This window comes from Podarcis pityusensis (assembly GCF_964106645.2).
Source record: "Podarcis pityusensis genome assembly, chromosome: 5".
Lineage (NCBI taxonomy): Eukaryota > Metazoa > Chordata > Lepidosauria > Squamata > Lacertidae > Podarcis > Podarcis pityusensis.
In genome coordinates this window covers 63,561-81,479 of record NC_138032.1, presented here as the reverse complement: position 1 = coordinate 81,479, position 17,919 = coordinate 63,561, and the positions used below count along the sequence as shown (strand labels likewise).

Here is a 17,919-nt window from a genome sequence, read left to right as displayed (position 1 = left end):
CAAAAGGAGGGAGGCTTAAAAGGACACGTCTTTGTCGCTACCCCTTTGCATTTGGTACTGGCCGCGTTGCCTTTGCGTTCCAACGGTTGCTTCTTCACCATTATACCTTTCCAAGAACTTCAGCCAGACTTCCAGATCGGATTTTACCTCTTTAGATAGGCGAACCCTGTGATGGGGTGACTGCAAGCCTGCTGACAACCTCGCGAGGCGGCTGCAAAATGGGCGGCCTGGGGAAACCACTCAGCAAGCAAAGTTCAAATGGCCTAACAACGACTGAATCTGCCTGAGCATAACTTTTCTTAGAGGGAGAAGTTGCTGAATGAGGTCCCTAAGCGCAACCAATTTTTCACTAGGAAGTTTTGAGGTTTGGGCGACTGTGTCCAACTCAGTGCCTAGGTAAACCATAGTTGTAGCTGGGCCCTCCATTTTATCTGCAGCCAAAGGTACTCCCAGCTCTCCTGCTAAAGATGTGAAGGCTTCCAGAAGGGCCGAGCACTTATGCCTACTATCAGCTACGAGAATAAAGTCGTCCAAGTAGTACGACACACCCTCAGAGCCAGTTCTAAAACGAAGCGCCCAGTCCAAAAAGGTACTAAATGCCTCAAAGGCTGCACAGGCCACTGAGCAACCCATAGGCATTGCTTTGTCTACAAAGTAAGTAAATGTAAAGGTACCCCTGCCCGTACAGGCCAGTCGTGTCCGACTCTGGGGTTGTGCGCCCATCTCGCTTAAGAGGCCGGGGGCCAGCGCTGTCCGGAGACACTTCCGGGTCACGTGGCCAGCGTGATGAAGCTGCTCTGGCGAGCCAGCACCAGCACAGCACACAGAAACACCGTTTACCTTCCCGCTATAAAGCGGTACCTATTTACTTACTTGCACTAAAGAGTGCTTTCGAACTGCTAGGTGGGCAGGAGCTGGGACTGAACGACGGGAGCTCACCCCGCCGCGGGGATTCGAACCGCCGACCATACGATCAGCAAGTCCTAGGCGCTGAGGTTTTACCCACAGCGCCACCCGCGTCCCGTGTCTACAAAGTATGCCCCGTCAAATTTAAAACCCAGCCACCAGAAATCTTCCGGGTGGACTGGCAGGAGTCAGAAAGCAGACTCTATATCACATTTCGCCAGCAACGCGCCTTTTCCAAATTTGCGAATAAATTTAACCGCTTGGTCAAAGGAGGCATACCTCACAGAGCAAAGTTCCTGAGGTATCGCATCATTGATGGACCCTCCCTTTGGGTAGGATAGGTTGTGAATCATGCGAAACTCACCGGGTGCCTTTTTGGTGATGATGCCTAATGGGGATATATGCAAACCCTCTATGGGAGGGACAGAAAAGGGGCCGGCTACCCTCCCTGCCTTAATTTCTTTAAGTATTTTCTTGCGCGCCACTTCAGGCATCTCTCTAACTGATTTCTAATTTGGTGGGTCACCTGAATTGGGGGGGGGGGAAGCAACTGGGATCCTAAAACCTAAACTAAAACCTTCCCAGAGAAATAATGCAGCTGTTCTGTTGGGATAGAGATCCAAAAGGGTTTTTAAGGCTCACGTACCCTTTTTCTCTGGGATGCGGTGCAGGCCGTGATTTGGGCTGATTTCCCAGAGAGCCATCACATGAGCGGTGTGAGTTGTTCAACCGCATTCTAAATGACACACAGCATTACCAAACCAATAAACAGAATATCCAGTCAATCTTCAGTACCTATAAAAGAACTTCAGGGATAGGACCAGAAGCATTAGCCTCATCCTTAGGATCAGAAGCTGAGGCTCCCACAGATGAGTTGTTGTTTTCAACACAACAAAAGGGATGGCGTTTCACTCCTGCATCTGCTGGAGAACTGCCCCCCCTTTTCTAACTAACTGAAAGTACAACCTGGGAATATACACAGAAGCCCAAATGATTATTTGGAGGCGGAACAGGTACTGCTCACAGCTGATGGGGTGCGGCTCTTCCCATGCGCCGGCTTCTTTAGAGCGGATCGGTGTCCTGAAGCGACTGTCTGTGGTCCATGCCTTCCCCTTTCTCCGGGGGGGGGGGAGAAGCCAGGGAGTGAAGGAGGTGAGGACAGGTGACCCCCCCTAGGCCCGAAGTCACCCCAGGCCTCAAAACCAAATTTCCCCTTTCTCTCGTCTACAACAGCTTTTCTCTGCTCTGCTCTGCTTTCTCACAAGATGCTGCTGCATAAGCAAAAGGTTATTTTTTATCAGTACAAGAAGGCTTCAAAAAGCTAATGAATAGGCTCTGTCAATGCCAGGAATAAGCAGGTCTGGGAACTGAGTCTTATCTCATCCAGTTGCAACACATCTTGGACATGCTGAACGCAAGGCTTCTCAACCCCCTTGGCTTCTCATCCCCCTTTCCTGGGAAGGGCGCCAAGAGTCCCAGGACAGGAGCTTTCTGTTCATGAGACTTCAAGGAATTTGCCCCGTGGGAATCTGGGTCTGGCCGCCACGGCGAAGGCGGAGACCCGCAAAAAATCACAGGCGGGAGAAGCCTGTGAACGTGGGATTCTGCGGGCACCCTTTGCGCCTCCCCTACTCGCGGGGAAACCCGGTTTCGGGGGTCCGGAGCGACGTGGGGTGAGTGGCGCGGTGCTTCAAATCGTCTGCTCCTTCCACGGAGCGAAGCCGCATAGCTGTTGCCGGAGAGCGCTGACTTTTTCCTGTGGACAATTTGACTTCAAAGTAATTACCCGTGAGTAGAGCTGAAGCGGGAGAATTGGATTTTTAAACGTTTAATTTGGTATCGTAACGGGGAGGTTCAATACAGGAAGTCCGCCTTCCCCTTTTGTAAATAGACTGAAGCAATGAGGCTGCAAGCTGAAGTCTTGGAAAGTCTTTTGTAAAAGACTAAATTTCCATCGGTAAAGAACATTAAATCCCCCCTTGGAGGCAGGAGAAGAGGGGGGGAAGTTGTGGACTGAGTATGCCTGCAGGAGAGAGCGAAGAGAGCTAAAATACCGCTGCTCCGACCCTGGGAACAGGCTGCTAGCAGGACTGACATCTTTTGGAATGTTCATTGACAGTGTTTAGAACATTCATTGACAGCTAGCTAAATAAGAGAAATACATTGTTTCTACTGTCTCCGGCTGCTTTTAAAAAAGGAGTAAAAGTAACTGAAAACTGAAACTAACTTTGGATTGTTTGAACTGTGTTTAAAAGAGGACATTACTGACTAATATAAATAGAAACTGTTTCCCCCTAGTAGAAGCCTTTGAACTGGTGACTTTACAAGAGCTGGGCTAGGGGAATTTCCAGCTGCAAGATAAAAACTCTGAGACTCGGACTGACCTTGAATCTTTTAAGTGTTATGGCAAATGGAAAGGAAAAAACAGACCAGTTAACTGCTGAAAAAACATTAAGGTCTGGGAGAACTTGGCAGCAACCCAGGAGAGGCTCAACACCAGGCCTCCCTGCTTCTTCTGCTGCTGCTTCTGCACCAGTACAATCAAATTCAAGAGGAATGTCGACAGAAGGGCCTTAGCGGTTGCATTAAATAAGATAAATGATTCATTGGAACAGCTTAATAAGAAAGCGGATGCGACAAATGCGAAAGTGGATGCTGCAACTATTAAAATCGACTTAAATACAGAAAGTATAAATAACCTGGGACAAAAGGTGAACACCAACATAGAAACCATCCAGAAACTGATACAGGAATCTACTTTGATACGGCAGACTGCGGAGGAAGCTAGCGAGAAAGCCATTGCTTCTGAATGTAAAGTAACACAACTGGAGAGAGAGAGAGTCCCAGCCCTACAGAGCCAACTTGATGAACATAAGTTGACGCTTGCTATGATTGAACTTAAAGAAAAACAGACGAATGTGAGGATTAGAGCTCTACCCGAATTGGAGAAGGAAAGTTTGACAGACTTTCTCACACAGGAATTTGCTGACTTTTGGGACTTGGACTTGGGTCAAGAAGAGTTTAGAATTGTGAGGGCTTTCAGACTTGGAAGAGGAGGGAAAAAAGAGAAGAATAGAATAAGAGACTGCTTGATCACCCTTTGAACTAAAGAAGAGAGAGATAGAATCTTGAGCTGGCACTACCAGAAGAACTTAGAAGTACAACAGTCAAGAGTGGAAATTTTTAAAGACACCCCGAAACATCTTTTGGATCTTAGGCCTAACTACGGAGATATTGTTGCCCTGCTGAGAAGGAATAAAATCATCTTTAGGTGGGAGTTTCCCCAAGGTCTATCGTTCAATTTCAAAGGAAGGAAAATAAAAATAAGATCAGTAGAAGAGAAAGTAAAGTTTTTGTATAAATACAAAGAAGATCTGCAGAAGGAACTTGGAAAAGAGCCAAGAGCATTGGATAGAAGATCACCAGATAGAGGACTAGAGCAAGGAGCATCGGATAGAAGATCACCAAACAGGGTAATAATGGATATATCAGCATTATCCTTTGGATTGGATCTCCCAGTGAACGTGTCACCACCACCACCAACAAAAGAAGAGCAGGCATTGGGTGCAGTTGGAGGAATATCAACGTAATTACATGATGGCGTTGCAGGTTTCGAGCTGGAATGTGAATGGACTGAACTCTCCAGAAAAAAGGCGGAGAGTCTTTCATTTATTGAAAAAAGAACATTTGGACTTGATTTGTTTACAAGAAACACATGTGATAAGGCTACACAGGAAAATATTGAGTAATAAAAGACTGGGCCAAGAATTTATCTCATCAGACAAAGTTAAAAAAAGAGGAGTGGTCCTTTATGCAAAGGAGAGCCTATCACCGAAATTCATATTCAAAGATGACCAAGGAAGATTTGTTGCAATTGAAATTCAATCACAAGGAGAGAAATTTCTGATCGTAGGTATTTATGCACCAAATGAAGGAAAATCGGAGTTCTTTAAGAAGCTACACGAGACTCTGATGGACTACATGGACTATAATATGATCTTGATGGGAGACATGAATGGAGTGGTGTCTACAAATATGGACAAGGCACAGAGACAGGTAGTCACCAAAGATGGCAGACTACCAAAAACCTTTTTCGACATGACTGAAAATATGGATTTAGTTGACATTTGCAGAATGAAGAACCCTCTGGGAAGAGAGGGAACTTTCTTCTCTGAGGCTAAAATGACATGGACAAGAATTGACCAAATCTGGGTAACCAGGGGATTGGCTCCGAAGATCAGCAAAGTGGAGATTTGCCCCAAAACTTGTTCTGACCCTAATGCCGTGAAGATGGAAATGAAATTGATGCCAATTGGTTCCTTTATATGGAGGATGAACGATACTTTGTTCAGGAATGAAGAGGTGACCAAAAAGGCCCAAAAAACTCTAAGAGACTATTTCGAGATAAACATGAATACTACAGTGGAAAAAAGAGTGATTTGGGACGCAAGCAAAGCGGTTATGAGAGGATTCTTAATACAATAGAATGCAATTAAGAAGAGAACTCAGAATGAAAAAAAGGATAAAATCCTGGGGAAAATAAAGGAAGGAGAGAAGAAACTGAGAGCAAAACCAAAGTCACAGGAGATCTTGAAAGAGATAAAGTTATACCAAGTACAATATATGAAGCTGATGAATCAGGAAATAGAATGGAAGATTAAACAGATGAGGCAAAAGACATTTGAATCGGCAAATAAGTGTGGAAAATTGTTGGCCTGGCAAATGAAAAAAAGACAAAAACTCAATACTATTACGAATTTGGAAGTGGAAGGAAAGAATATACAGAACCCAGTGGAGATCAGGAAGTGTTTTCAGAGGTATTTTAAACAACTTTATACACAGGAGAAGCAGAAAGAAATGGACATTGATCGAACTGAGCTTGCAGGGCACGCGCAGTTTGAGCCATCTTTTAGATTTAGAGGAGCTAGTCTCAAACGTTTGTTGGGGGAGACCTAGGTTTTTTTTTGGGGGGAAGTTATTTGTCCTGTCTTCACGCTTTTTATGATGGAGGACCGCTGTAGCCACCCCCAACGACACGTTCTCAAGATGGAGGGGGAGGGAACAGCTGCAGTCGCCTGCGGTTCCTGCGCAATGTTTGCCATCTTGCCTAAGGTTGCAGGCAGCTTTACCTGCAGCAATTGCATGTTGATTGCCCTCTAAAAAGACAAAATCCAGCAACTGGAGGAACGTGTAGCTACGCTCCAAAGAATTAGAGAGCTGGAGCTCTTCTTGGAAGCAACAGAGCACACCGTCTCCACCAAGGAGGTGACAGGGGACTCCCCTGAGAAGGAGGCTAGTTCACCAACACAGGAGCCAGATATATGGAGAAACGTGACTCAAAGAAGTAGGAGGCCCAGGGTTCGCTCTGATTGTTTAGAAATACACAATCGCTTTGAGGTCCTCTCCCCTAGCATGGAAGACGAAGAGCAGACTCCATTTGAGGATCTCTCCCTCATTACAGTCGATCAGGTATATGAAGACGAGCAGCAAAGTCAGTCCTCAGGGAATGTGCAGGCGACCTTGGAATGGACAGCTCACAGAAGAACCCCGACCAAACCTAAGAGGAGGCGTGTAGTGGTGATAGGGGATTCCCTACTGAGGGGAACAGAAGCAGTGATCTGTGGGCCTGACAAGATGTCTCGGGAAGTGTGCTGTCTCCCCAGAGCTAAGATCCAAGACGTAACTGAATGACTGCAAGGAATCATAAAACCCACTGACAAATACCCCTTCCTCTTGGTTCATGTGGGAACCAATGACACTGCAAGCAATAGCCTCCAGAAGATCAAAAGAGACTATGAGGCTCTGGGCAGGAAATTGAAGCAATTAAATGCACAAATTGTCATCTCATCTGTCCTCCCAGTTGAACGACGTGGCCCAGGGAGAGAGGGAAAAATAGTGGAAGTGAACAGCTGGCTTCGCAAATGGTGTAAACAGGAACGGTTTGGATTCTTAGATCACGGACTGCAGTTTCTTGAAGATGGACTTCTGGCAAGCGATGGGCTGCACCTCACAACGGTTGGGAGAAATGTTTTTGCCAAAAATCTCAGAAACCTCATCAGGAGGGCTTTAAACTGACTAATGTGGGGGAGGGAGACAGTGCTCCTGAAGGTAGGAGTCTATCAATTGATGAAGATGATCATCCAAATGTAATAGACCAAATGGAGCAAACAGCACGCAGACCTAGTGGTGGGAGGAAAAAATCCTTAAATAAGAGACACGGGGGAATGATTAATGGACTTCAATGTCTGTACACTAATGCGCAAAGCATGGGAAATAAACAAGATGAGCTTGAGCTCTTGGTACAGCAAACTAAATATGACATAATAGGCATCACTGAAACCTGGTGGGATAAGTCCCACGATTGGAATGTAATAATGGGGGGATACAATCTATTTCAGAGAAACAGACCAGACAAGAAAGGAGGAGGAGTGGCGTTATATGTCAGGGATGTGTATACCTGTGAAGAGATCCAAGATTTAGAACCTCAAAGCCAAAGTGAGAGCATTTGGGTCAAAATTAAGGGAGAGAAGAATAACAGTGACCTCATTGTGGGAGTTACAGATAGGTAGCCGTGTTGGTCTGCCATAGTCAAAACAAAAAAATTCCTTGCAGTAGCACCTTAAAGACCAACTAAGTTAGTTCTTGGTATGAGCTTTCGTGTGCAAGCACACTTCTTCAGATACTTCAGATACTTCTGAAGAAGTGTGCTTGCACACGAAAGCTCATACCAAGAACTAACTTAGTTGGTCTTTAAGGTGCTACTGGAAGGAATTTTTTTGTTTTGACTCATTGTGGGAGTTTACTATAGATCCCCAAGCCAAACGGAGGACATAGATGATGCCTTCCTGGAACAGATGGCCAAGCATGCAAAAGGAAGGGAGATAGTAGTAATGGGGGACTTCAATTACCCGGATATTTGTTGGATGTCAAACTCAGCCAAGAGCATAAGGTCAAACAGATTCCTCACTGGCCTTGCAGACAACTTCATTGTCCAGAAAGTGGGAGAAGCAACAAGAGGAACAGCCATTTTAGATCTGGTCCTAACCAATGTTGATGACCTGGTTAGTGGGGTAGAAGTGGAAGGATCATTAGGCGCGAGTGATCATGCTCTTCTGAAGTTTACTATACAGCGGAAAGGAGCAGCCAAGCATACTAGGACTCAATTTCTTGACTTTAAGAAAGCCGACTTCATAAAACTTAGGGAAGTGCTGGGTGAGATCCCATGGACAGTAATACTAAAAGGAAAGGGAGTTCATGATGGCTGGGAGTTTGTTAAGAGGGAGATAGTAAAAGCACAACGTCAGGCAATACCAATGAGATGGAAACATGGAAGGTGCCTAAAGAAGCCAGGGTGGCTATCTAAAGAACTTTTAACTGAGTTAAGATTTAAAAAGGATGTGTACAAAAAATGGAAAAGGGGGGAAACCACCAAAGAGGAATTCAAACAAATAGCCAGCACGTGTAGACACAAAGTCAGAAAAGCTAAAGCACAGAATGAACTCAGGCTTACTAGAGAGGTTAAAAGCAACAAAAAAGGCTTTTATGGGTATGTTCGTAGCAAAAGGAAGAACAAAGAAACAGTGGGGTCACTCAGAGGAGAAGATGGTGAAATGCAAACAGGGGACACAGAAAGGGCTGAACTCCTCAATGCCTTCTTTGCCTCAGTCTTCTCCAATAAAGAAAACAATGCCCGACCTGAAGAATTTGGAGCAAATGATTCAGCAGAGGAAACACAGCCCAGAATAACTAAGGAGATAGTACAAGAATACTTGGCTAGTTTAGATGTATTCAAGTCTCCAGGGCCAGATGAACTGCATCCAAGAGTATTAAAAGAACTGGCAGATGTGATCTCAGAACCACTGGCAGTCATCTTTGAGAATTCCTGGAGAACAGGCGAAGTCCCGGCAGACTGGAGGAGGGCAAATGTTGTCCCTAGTTTCAAAAAGGGGGAAAGAGAGGACCCAAATAATTACCGCCCAGTCAGTCTGACATCAATACCAGGGAAGATTCTGGAGCAGATCATTAAGCAAACAGTCTGTGAGCACCTAGAAAGGAATGCTGTGATCACCAATAGTCAGCATGGATTTCTGAAAAGTAAGTCATGTCAGACTAACCTGATCTCGTTTTTTGACAGAATTACAAGCCTGGTAGATGAAGGGAACGCAGTGGATGTAGCCTACCTTGATTTCAGCAAGGCATTTGACAAGGTGCCCCATGATATTCTTGTAAAGAAGCTGGTAAAATGCGGTCTTGACTATGCTACCACTCAGTGGATTTGTAACTGGCTGACTGACCGAACCCAAAGGGTGCTCATCAATGGTTCCTCTTCATCCTGGAGAAGAGTGTCTAGTGGGGTGCCACAGGGTTCTGTCTTGGGCCCGGTCTTATTCAACATCTTTATCAACGACTTGGATGATGGACTCAAGGGCATCCTGATCAAATTTGCAGATGACACCAAACTGGGAGGGGTGGCTAACACCCCAGAGGACAGGATCACACTTCAAAATGACCTTGACAGATTAGAGAACTGGGCCAAAACAAACAAGATGAATTTTAACAGGGAGAAATGTAAAGTATTGCATTTGGGCAAAAAAAATGAGAGGCACAAATACAAGATGGGGGACACCTGGCTTGAGAGCAGTACATGTGAAAAGGATCTAGGAGTCTTGGTTGACCACAAACTTGACATGAGCCAACAGTGTGACGCGGCAGCTAAAAAAGCCAATGCAATTCTGGGCTGCATCAATAGGAGTATAGCATCTAGATCAAGGGAAGTAATAGTGCCACTGTATTCTGCTCTGGTCAGACCTCACCTGGAGTACTGTGTCCAGTTCTGGGCACCACAGTTCAAGAAAGACACTGACAAACTGGAACGTGTCCAGAGGAGGGCAACCAAAATGGTCAAAGGCCTGGAAACGATGCCTTATGAGGAACGGCTAAGGGAGCTGGGCATGTTTAGCCTGGAGAAGAGGAGGTTAAGGGGTGATATGATAGTCATGTTCAAATATATAAAAGGATGTCACATAGAGGAGGGAGAAAGGTTGTTTTCTGCTGCTCCAGAGAAGCGGACACGGAGCAATGGATCCAAACTACAAGAAAGAAGATTCCACCTAAACATTAGGAAGAACTTCCTGACAGTAAGAGCTGTTCGATAGTGGAATTTGCTGCCAAGGAGTGTGGTGGAGTCTCCTTCTTTGGAGGTCATTAAGCAGAGGCTTGACAACCATATGTCAGGAGTGCTCTGACGGTGTTTCCTGCTTGGCAGGGGGTTGGACTCGATGGCCCTTGTGGTCTCTTCCAGCTCTATGATTCTATGATTCTATGATTCTATGATTTTTGAAAATAAATGGACTACATAAAATCTCTCAGGGAAAACAGCTAATGTTGAACTACAAAATAACGGATCAGGAGGTGGAAGGGGCCATTCAGAACATGCAATTAGGTAAATCTCCAGGACCAGATGGCTTGACCTCAAGATATTACAGATCTTTGAAAGAATGGTTAATACAACCATTGAAGGAAGTCTGTAATGAAATATTGGAAGGGAGAAAGGCACCAGAGTCGGGGAAGGAAGCTTACATTACACTTATACCGAAAACAGAGACTGAAAAGACACAGCTCAAGAACTACCGCCCCATATCGTTGCTTAATGTGGATTACAAATTTTTTGCAGATATTTTGGCTAAAAGATTAAAAAAGGTGTTAGTAGAAGAAATTCATAAAGACCAAGCAGGCTTTCTCCCGGGCAGACACTTGTCTGACAATATGAGGAATATAATTAATATTCTAGAAAAACTACAAGTGAATATCAATACTAAGGCAGTTTTGATATTTGTGGATGCAGAGAAAGCCTTTGACAACATCTCTTGGAGTTTTATGAAGAAGAATATACAGGGGATGGGGGTAGGTCAAGGTTTTGAAAACAGTATAGGTGCAATTTATTCAGAACAAAAGGCAAAATTAATTGTGAACAATGTAGTGACAGAAGAGTTTAAGATTGAGAAAGGGACACGGCAAGGTTGCCCAATTTCTCCATTGCTTTTTATATCGGTCCTTGAGGTGTTGTTAAATATGATTAGAAAGGACAAAGAGGTTAAAGGTATACAAGTGGGAGCTAAACAGTACAAACTGAAAGCATTTGCTGATGACTTAGTATTGACTTTACAATGACTTAGTATTGACTTTACAGGAGCCAGAATCTAGTACTAAAAGGGTATTGGAACTGATCCAAGAATTCAGACAGGTAGCAGGTTTTAAGTTGAACAAGATGAAAACTAAGGTTTTAGAGGAAATTTTAACTGTGAATGAGAGAGAGAAGTTTCAGGAGGAGACAGGACTAACATTGGTTAAGAAAGTGAAATAGGGGTTAACATGACTGCCAAAAATGTGAATTTATAAATAAATGTGAATTTATTTAAGGATAACTATGAAAAATGTTGGATTGAAGTGAAAAAGGATTTAGAAATATGGACAAATTTGAAGTTATCATTGTTAGGCGGAATTGCTGTGATAAAAATGAATGTATTGCCAAGGATGTTGTTTTTATTTCAAACATTGCAAATTTTGGATAAGATGGATTGTTTCAAGAAGTTGTTTTAATAATGCATTTGGCTGGCATGCATATTTGTGGTACGATAAGGTAAAAGCACATAAAGCGTTTAAAAATCATATTGTTAGAAAAGCATTGTTTAATGTTTGGATAAGATATAAGGATTTGTTAGAAAAGAAAACCCCAAGATGGTTGTCACCAATGGAAGCGAAGGCACAGAAAAAACTCAATATGGAGGCCAAATGGCCGAAATATTGGGAAATTCTGGAACAAGATGGAGACAGAATAAAATTGCAGAGCTTTGAAAAATTGAAAAATAAAGTGCGAGATTGGCTCCATTATTACCAAATAATGGAGGCATACAATTTGGACAAAAAAGTTGGTTTCCAGGTGGAAGAATCAAAATTGGAAACAGAATTGTTAGAGCCAAAAATCAAGAATCTGTCAAGAATGTATAACTTGCTGTTGAAATGGAACACTCAGGATGAAATGGTGAAATCAGCTATGATTAAATGGGCACAAGATGTTGGACATAACATAATGATGGCTGACTGGGAACAGTTATGGACCACAGGTATGAAATTCACGGCATGTAATGCCCTAAGAGAAAATTTAATGAAAATGATTTATAGGTGGTACATGACCCCAGTCAAGCTTGCAAAAATTTACCATTTGCCCGAAAATAAATGTTGGAAATGTAATGAGACTGAAGGTACATTCTTTCACCTTTGGTGGACATGCCCAAAGATTAAGACATTCTGGGAGATGATTTATAACGAAATGAAAAAGGTATTCAAATACACCTTCCCGAAGAAACCAGAGGCCTTTCTCCTGGGCATGGTCGGCCAATTGGTGCCAAAGAAGGATAGAACTCTTTTTATGTTATGCAACAACAGCAGCAAGAATACTCATCGCGAAGTATTGGAAGACACAAGATTTACCCACCCGGGAAGAATGGCAGATGAAGTTGATGGACTATATGGAACTGGCGGAAATGACTGGCAGAATCCGAGACCAGGGAGAAGAGTTGGTGGAAGAAGACTGGAAAAAGTTTAAAGACTATTTACAGAAATACTGTAAAATTAATGAACAATGTTGGAATGATGTTGGAATGAAGTTATATGGCTTTAGTAGAAATGTTATAAGGAATTAAGTATAAATAGATAATAGAGTGTTAAAGGAAAAAATAAGGTTAGAATGTGTTAAGATAATTATAGGATAGAAAACAGAGGAAGATGGAAAGGAATTGCTGAAACAATTAATAGAAGTGGAATACAAAAAGGGAGGTGTGAGGAGGTCATGGAAATAAGTGAATGAGAGATAAGATATTGAAATTATGTGATGTGTTTTAAACTGTTTTTGTTTTTTGTTAGTTTAATGTGTTAATGTTATGTGTTAGTATTAGTGTTATGTAGTGTTGTATTGTATTGTATTGTCCATTTTTTTTCTTTTTTGTAGTGTTTAAATTGTTGGAAAAGCAATAAATATTATTATTATTATTTTTAAAAAGAGCTTTCTGTTCATGCTCAGGGAAACTCATGAGGCAGGACTCCTGAGGAGGGGGAGAAGGGGGAGGGAACTGGAGGGGAATATATGCTCTGTGCAAATGGCTGCGAACTTGTGCTTGTTTGTGAAGTTATCACTCTAGCTCCTTCTACCAATCCCGGATGGTAGAAATAAAGCTTTTTCTCTGAAATTATCCCTTGAGTGCCTGTTTGACTCCCCTTTCCCTCTCTCGGGTGCAATGTTCTTCCCACCCGAGGGCAAATCCTGAAAAGGCTACAGGAGTTGTGGCGTCCTCAGGCACAGAGGTTTTCCAGGTAGCTAGTCCCAGGGTCCACTTCTGCAGGCAGCGCGCCTCCACCCGCACACAAGACAAGCCGCCTGCAGGAGTCGACTCCTGCAAAGTGGCCCAGCAATGGAAGATCCTTCCAGCAAGGTTTCAGGGCAGACCTTCAGCCAGACCTAGTCTGTCCTGGGATCCACCCATAATGAGAAAACTAAAACAAAACTATTCACACAAAAGGCAGGCCTTACATCCAGGCTTTTACTGACCGTACATTAAAAGACCTTTTCACAAGAGATACTGAAGATAATAAAACACAGCACCCAGAATTAGGAAGAGATAACCAGGCTGGAATAGTAGATCATTTTCCTCCACAAATTTTACAATATTCTTACGCGGTATCCACTTCCTCCCCCCTTTGATCTACATGAACTTGCTATTTCCAGGTCTGTCAAATATTTGGTCATCCTTCTCACTCTGAGTAAAAAGACTTCCTCATTTCAATGTTTACAAATAAAAATACAATACCAAATACTTTGAATCAGTCCCAGATTCTGTCAATATCCAGGGTAATATTTCCCAATTGCTAAATTTCCAGCAATCAAAACTGGAATATCATATTCCAGTCTTAATAGATTACCTAAAAATGACAATTTCTTATCCAGAGATTCTATTTATTTTTTTTAAATAATTTTTTATTGATTTTTCCATGGATTCTACTTCTAACAATATATCTTTAACAATTTTTCATATTTCGACCCTCCTCCCCTGGACTTCCCTCGTACTCACATTTGTTTTATTTCCCTATTGTTCACCTTGCATATTTGATGTTTCCCCAAAATTTCCTCAATACATATTGTCAGGGGTTCAGGAGCAGAGGCAAGGGCAAGGGAGGAAACAGAGAGCGAGGGAGAGGAGGCAGAAGAAAAGATGAGTGATGACGACGACCCGAGATCTCCGAGTCTTTCCAGTGAATCAGAAGATTCACAGAAAGGAGCACCAGTGGCCAGGGCAAGGGGGGAGCCTAGGGGGACACCCCAGGAAGATAGAGCCAGAGGGGACTCAGAGGGGAGCAGTTGGAAATCAGGACCAGCGTCACCGCCAGAGAGCAGGGAAGAGGAAGGGCGCCAGGGATCAAGCGCTGGCAGCTCACAACAGGGGGGAGGGCACGAGTCAGGAGTGGCCACACCTCCATCGGGGAGCGAAGAAACGGTCAGACGGAAGGTGGAAGGTTGGGCGCGCGTGCCAAGTTCAAATGCACAGGAAGGTGGCGCAGTAGGCAGCCCGGAAAGGGAGCCAGGTCCTAAAGCCCGCCGAAAGGAGGGAGAAGAGTCAGGGGGGTCAGCGTCAGCGTCAGAGGAATCCCGGAAGGAAGAGACCCCGGGGGGCAGAGGGACCCAGAGAAGAACAGTCAGGCGGAAAAGGTGGAGCAAGGCTAGGATATTAAGTTGGTGTACAAGGGGCGGAGACTCAGATGGAGCTTCGCCGATCTAACCATGAGACGTAGAGTTGCACGCAGCAGCTTGAGAATGGAAACTGTAACTCAATAAAGACTTTTATTTAATGATCGCTGGCTAGCGTGATCCTCTGTGAGCTAGGATCTGGAAGCAGCTCTGACAGTAAGCTCCATCTCCAGATTGTGGGCATCTACGTCCTCGCGGAGAGGAGAGAAAGCGGGTGCCTACTAGCGAGCTCACGAACGGCAGACAACATGACGGCCGAACAGCAGATAGTGGAACTCAGAGAAGCAGTGACACGACTGAATGCCGAGGCTCTTGCATCCAGGAAGAGAGAGGAGGACGCAGCTGCCGCCTACAGGGATCTCCAGGTCAGGTTGGAAGTGCTTACGAAGCAAGGGCAACTGACACCCAAACCGGAGGGGATTGGGTTGGGGAGACGAACAGGCGGTCTGGTCTCTCACTTCGATGGGAATTTGCAACAGTACCCCAACTTTAGAGCAGATGTAATGTGTGCACTGCAACTGCTGAACAAAGACTTTAGAGATGAGCAAGAGAAGGTGGGATTCATCATGTCCCATTTGCATGGAGATGCTAAAGCATGGCTGCGCAATTTGTGGAGAGATAAGGATCCGGCGCTCCAAAATGCGGATGCCTTTATTAAAGCGATGGATGGGTGCTTTTTATCAAGCATTGACGTGGATCTTGCTCGGCAGCAGATACATGGACTGAAGCAAGGGAGGGCCAGCGTAAGGCAGTACCATGCCCGCTTTTTCGCTTTGGTCAGTGCCCTGGAATGGGACAGAGATTCGGCTCCTGTAAGAGACCTGTTTTGGGAGGGATTGCACGGCTCGGTTAAAGATGAAATTGCGAGGGGGGAGAGACCCCGGACCACGCAGGAGATCGTTCAGAGGGCGACAGTTCATCTCAAACTTCTGGCAGAGGCTGATGGGCTTCCTGAACGTCAAGATCAACCTGGCGTCGGCTAGACACCCGCAGACCAACGGGCAAGCGGAGCGGGTCAATGCCATCATGCAGCAGTACCTGAGATGTTATGCGAATCAACAGCCTGCGACGTGGGTGGATTACCTGCCTCTCGCCGAGTTCGCCTACAACAACACGAAGCACGTGTCCACGGGGGTCACGCCGTTCTTCGCCAACAACGGGAGGCACCCTAGAACCTTCCCGGGACTGGAAAGAATGGGGGAGGGGGAGCCGCAGACAGCAGATGCGTTCGCGTCGGAGTTGCAGGAGGTCCACGATCAGCTGCGGCGGCACCTGGAGCTGGCTAAACACGCATACAAGGTACAAGCGGACAAACACAGAAGGGTTGGCGAAGAGATCCATGTGGGAGACTGGGTCTGGTTAGCAGCCCACGCAGTGCCGGCCAGGTCGTTGGCGAAGAAGAAACTAGGGCATAAACAACTGGGGCCCTACCAAGTCGACGAACAGGTCAACCCGGTGGCTTTCAGGCTGGCTCTTCCGGAGGGTTCCAGAATGCATCCGGTGTTCCACAGATCGGTGCTCACTCCCTACAAGGCACCTCACAGGTTTCAGGAACCAGGAACGGCACCGGGTCCGCTCCGAGAGAGAACCGGGCAAGGGGGAGTGGCACAGGAGGAGCGCATCAACGAAGTCACGGAGATTTTGGACTCCAGATGGGGGGAAGAGGGGGTAGAATACCTTCTCGCCAAGGAGGGCACCCCGGCCAGTGCCAACAGCTGGGTGCCGGGCTACGCTTTAGACGAACCTCTGCTCAAAGAAGAGTTTCATGCCCTCTTCCCACATAGGCCAATGCCAGCAGACTTTTTCGACGACTGGCTTTTCACGCCCACGCTTTCAGCCAGCACGTTCCGGGGGTTCGACTCGGACGAGGAACCGACACGAGACGCCCGTTCCCCGGAGGGGTCACCCTCGGGATCTGCTTCAGAACCCTCGTATTGGTGGGATGATCGACCAGAGGAGCAGTTCCGCAGAAGGTGGCTGGAGGGTCCAGGACGAGCAACGTCTCCAGAAGGCAACGAGGGAGAGACGGACATGGACGTTTTCGGGGACGACCCGGGTTTCGAGCACGGCGGCACAGAGATGGAAGCGGAGGTGACCGTCGTCAACGAGAGCAGGGAGGAAGAACCGGAAGACTTCGGATGGCGGCCCGCCACGGGAAGCGAACTGTATCCGACATTCGTCCCCCTGACACGGCAGCACCCAGATCCCGCACCGGAAGGAGGGGAGGGGGGAAGAGGGGGCTTCGAGGGGGGGATGGATGTCAGGGGTTCAGGAGCAGAGGCAAGGGCAAGGGAGGAAACAGAGAGCGAGGGAGAGGAGGCAGAAGAAAAGATGAGTGATGACGACGACCCGAGATCTCCGAGTCTTTCCAGTGAATCAGAAGATTCACAGAAAGGAGCACCAGTGGCCAGGGCAAGGGGGGAGCCTAGGGGGACACCCCAGGAAGATAGAGCCAGAGGGGACTCAGAGGGGAGCAGTTGGAAATCAGGACCAGCGTCACCGCCAGAGAGCAGGGAAGAGGAAGGGCGCCAGGGATCAAGCGCTGGCAGCTCACAACAGGGGGGAGGGCACGAGTCAGGAGTGGCCACACCTCCATCGGGGAGCGAAGAAACGGTCAGACGGAAGGTGGAAGGTTGGGCGCGCGTGCCAAGTTCAAATGCACAGGAAGGTGGCGCAGTAGGCAGCCCGGAAAGGGAGCCAGGTCCTAAAGCCCGCCGAAAGGAGGGAGAAGAGTCAGGGGGGTCAGCGTCAGCGTCAGAGGAATCCCGGAAGGAAGAGACCCCGGGGGGCAGAGGGACCCAGAGAAGAACAGTCAGGCGGAAAAGGTGGAGCAAGGCTAGGATATTAAGTTGGTGTACAAGGGGCGGAGACTCAGATGGAGCTTCGCCGATCTAACCATGAGACGTAGAGTTGCACGCAGCAGCTTGAGAATGGAAACTGTAACTCAATAAAGACTTTTATTTAATGATCGCTGGCTAGCGTGATCCTCTGTGAGCTAGGATCTGGAAGCAGCTCTGACACATATAGTCTTATTTTTTGTTGTAGACAGTTGTGATTGTTCACTCAAACCCTGACAATGAGTCCATTTCTTTATGTTGCCTCTTCATATATGTTGTAAATGGTTCCCATTCTCTTTTAAAGTCTTTGTTGTCCTTTTCATGTAATTTTTCTGTTAGTTTTGCCGGTTCTGCATATTCCATAAGTTTCCCTTGCCA

The 17,919-nt window shown here is 46.0% G+C and overlaps 2 protein-coding genes across 3 annotated transcripts in view; both read left to right on the top strand.

The window, feature by feature from the left end:
- PIGZ (phosphatidylinositol glycan anchor biosynthesis class Z) overlaps positions 1–12,767 on the top strand; it is a 76,923-nt gene extending 64,156 nt beyond the window's left edge. The window contains exon 4 of the mRNA XM_081007487.1: positions 12,417–12,767. The gene's annotated coding sequence lies outside the window, so the exon portion shown is untranslated. The remainder of the gene's footprint in view (positions 1–12,416) is intronic.
- The window catches only part of LOC308478117 (maestro heat-like repeat family member 5), an 80,651-nt gene that overhangs the window by 2,169 nt on the left and 60,563 nt on the right, over positions 1–17,919 (top strand). The window lies entirely within an intron of this gene.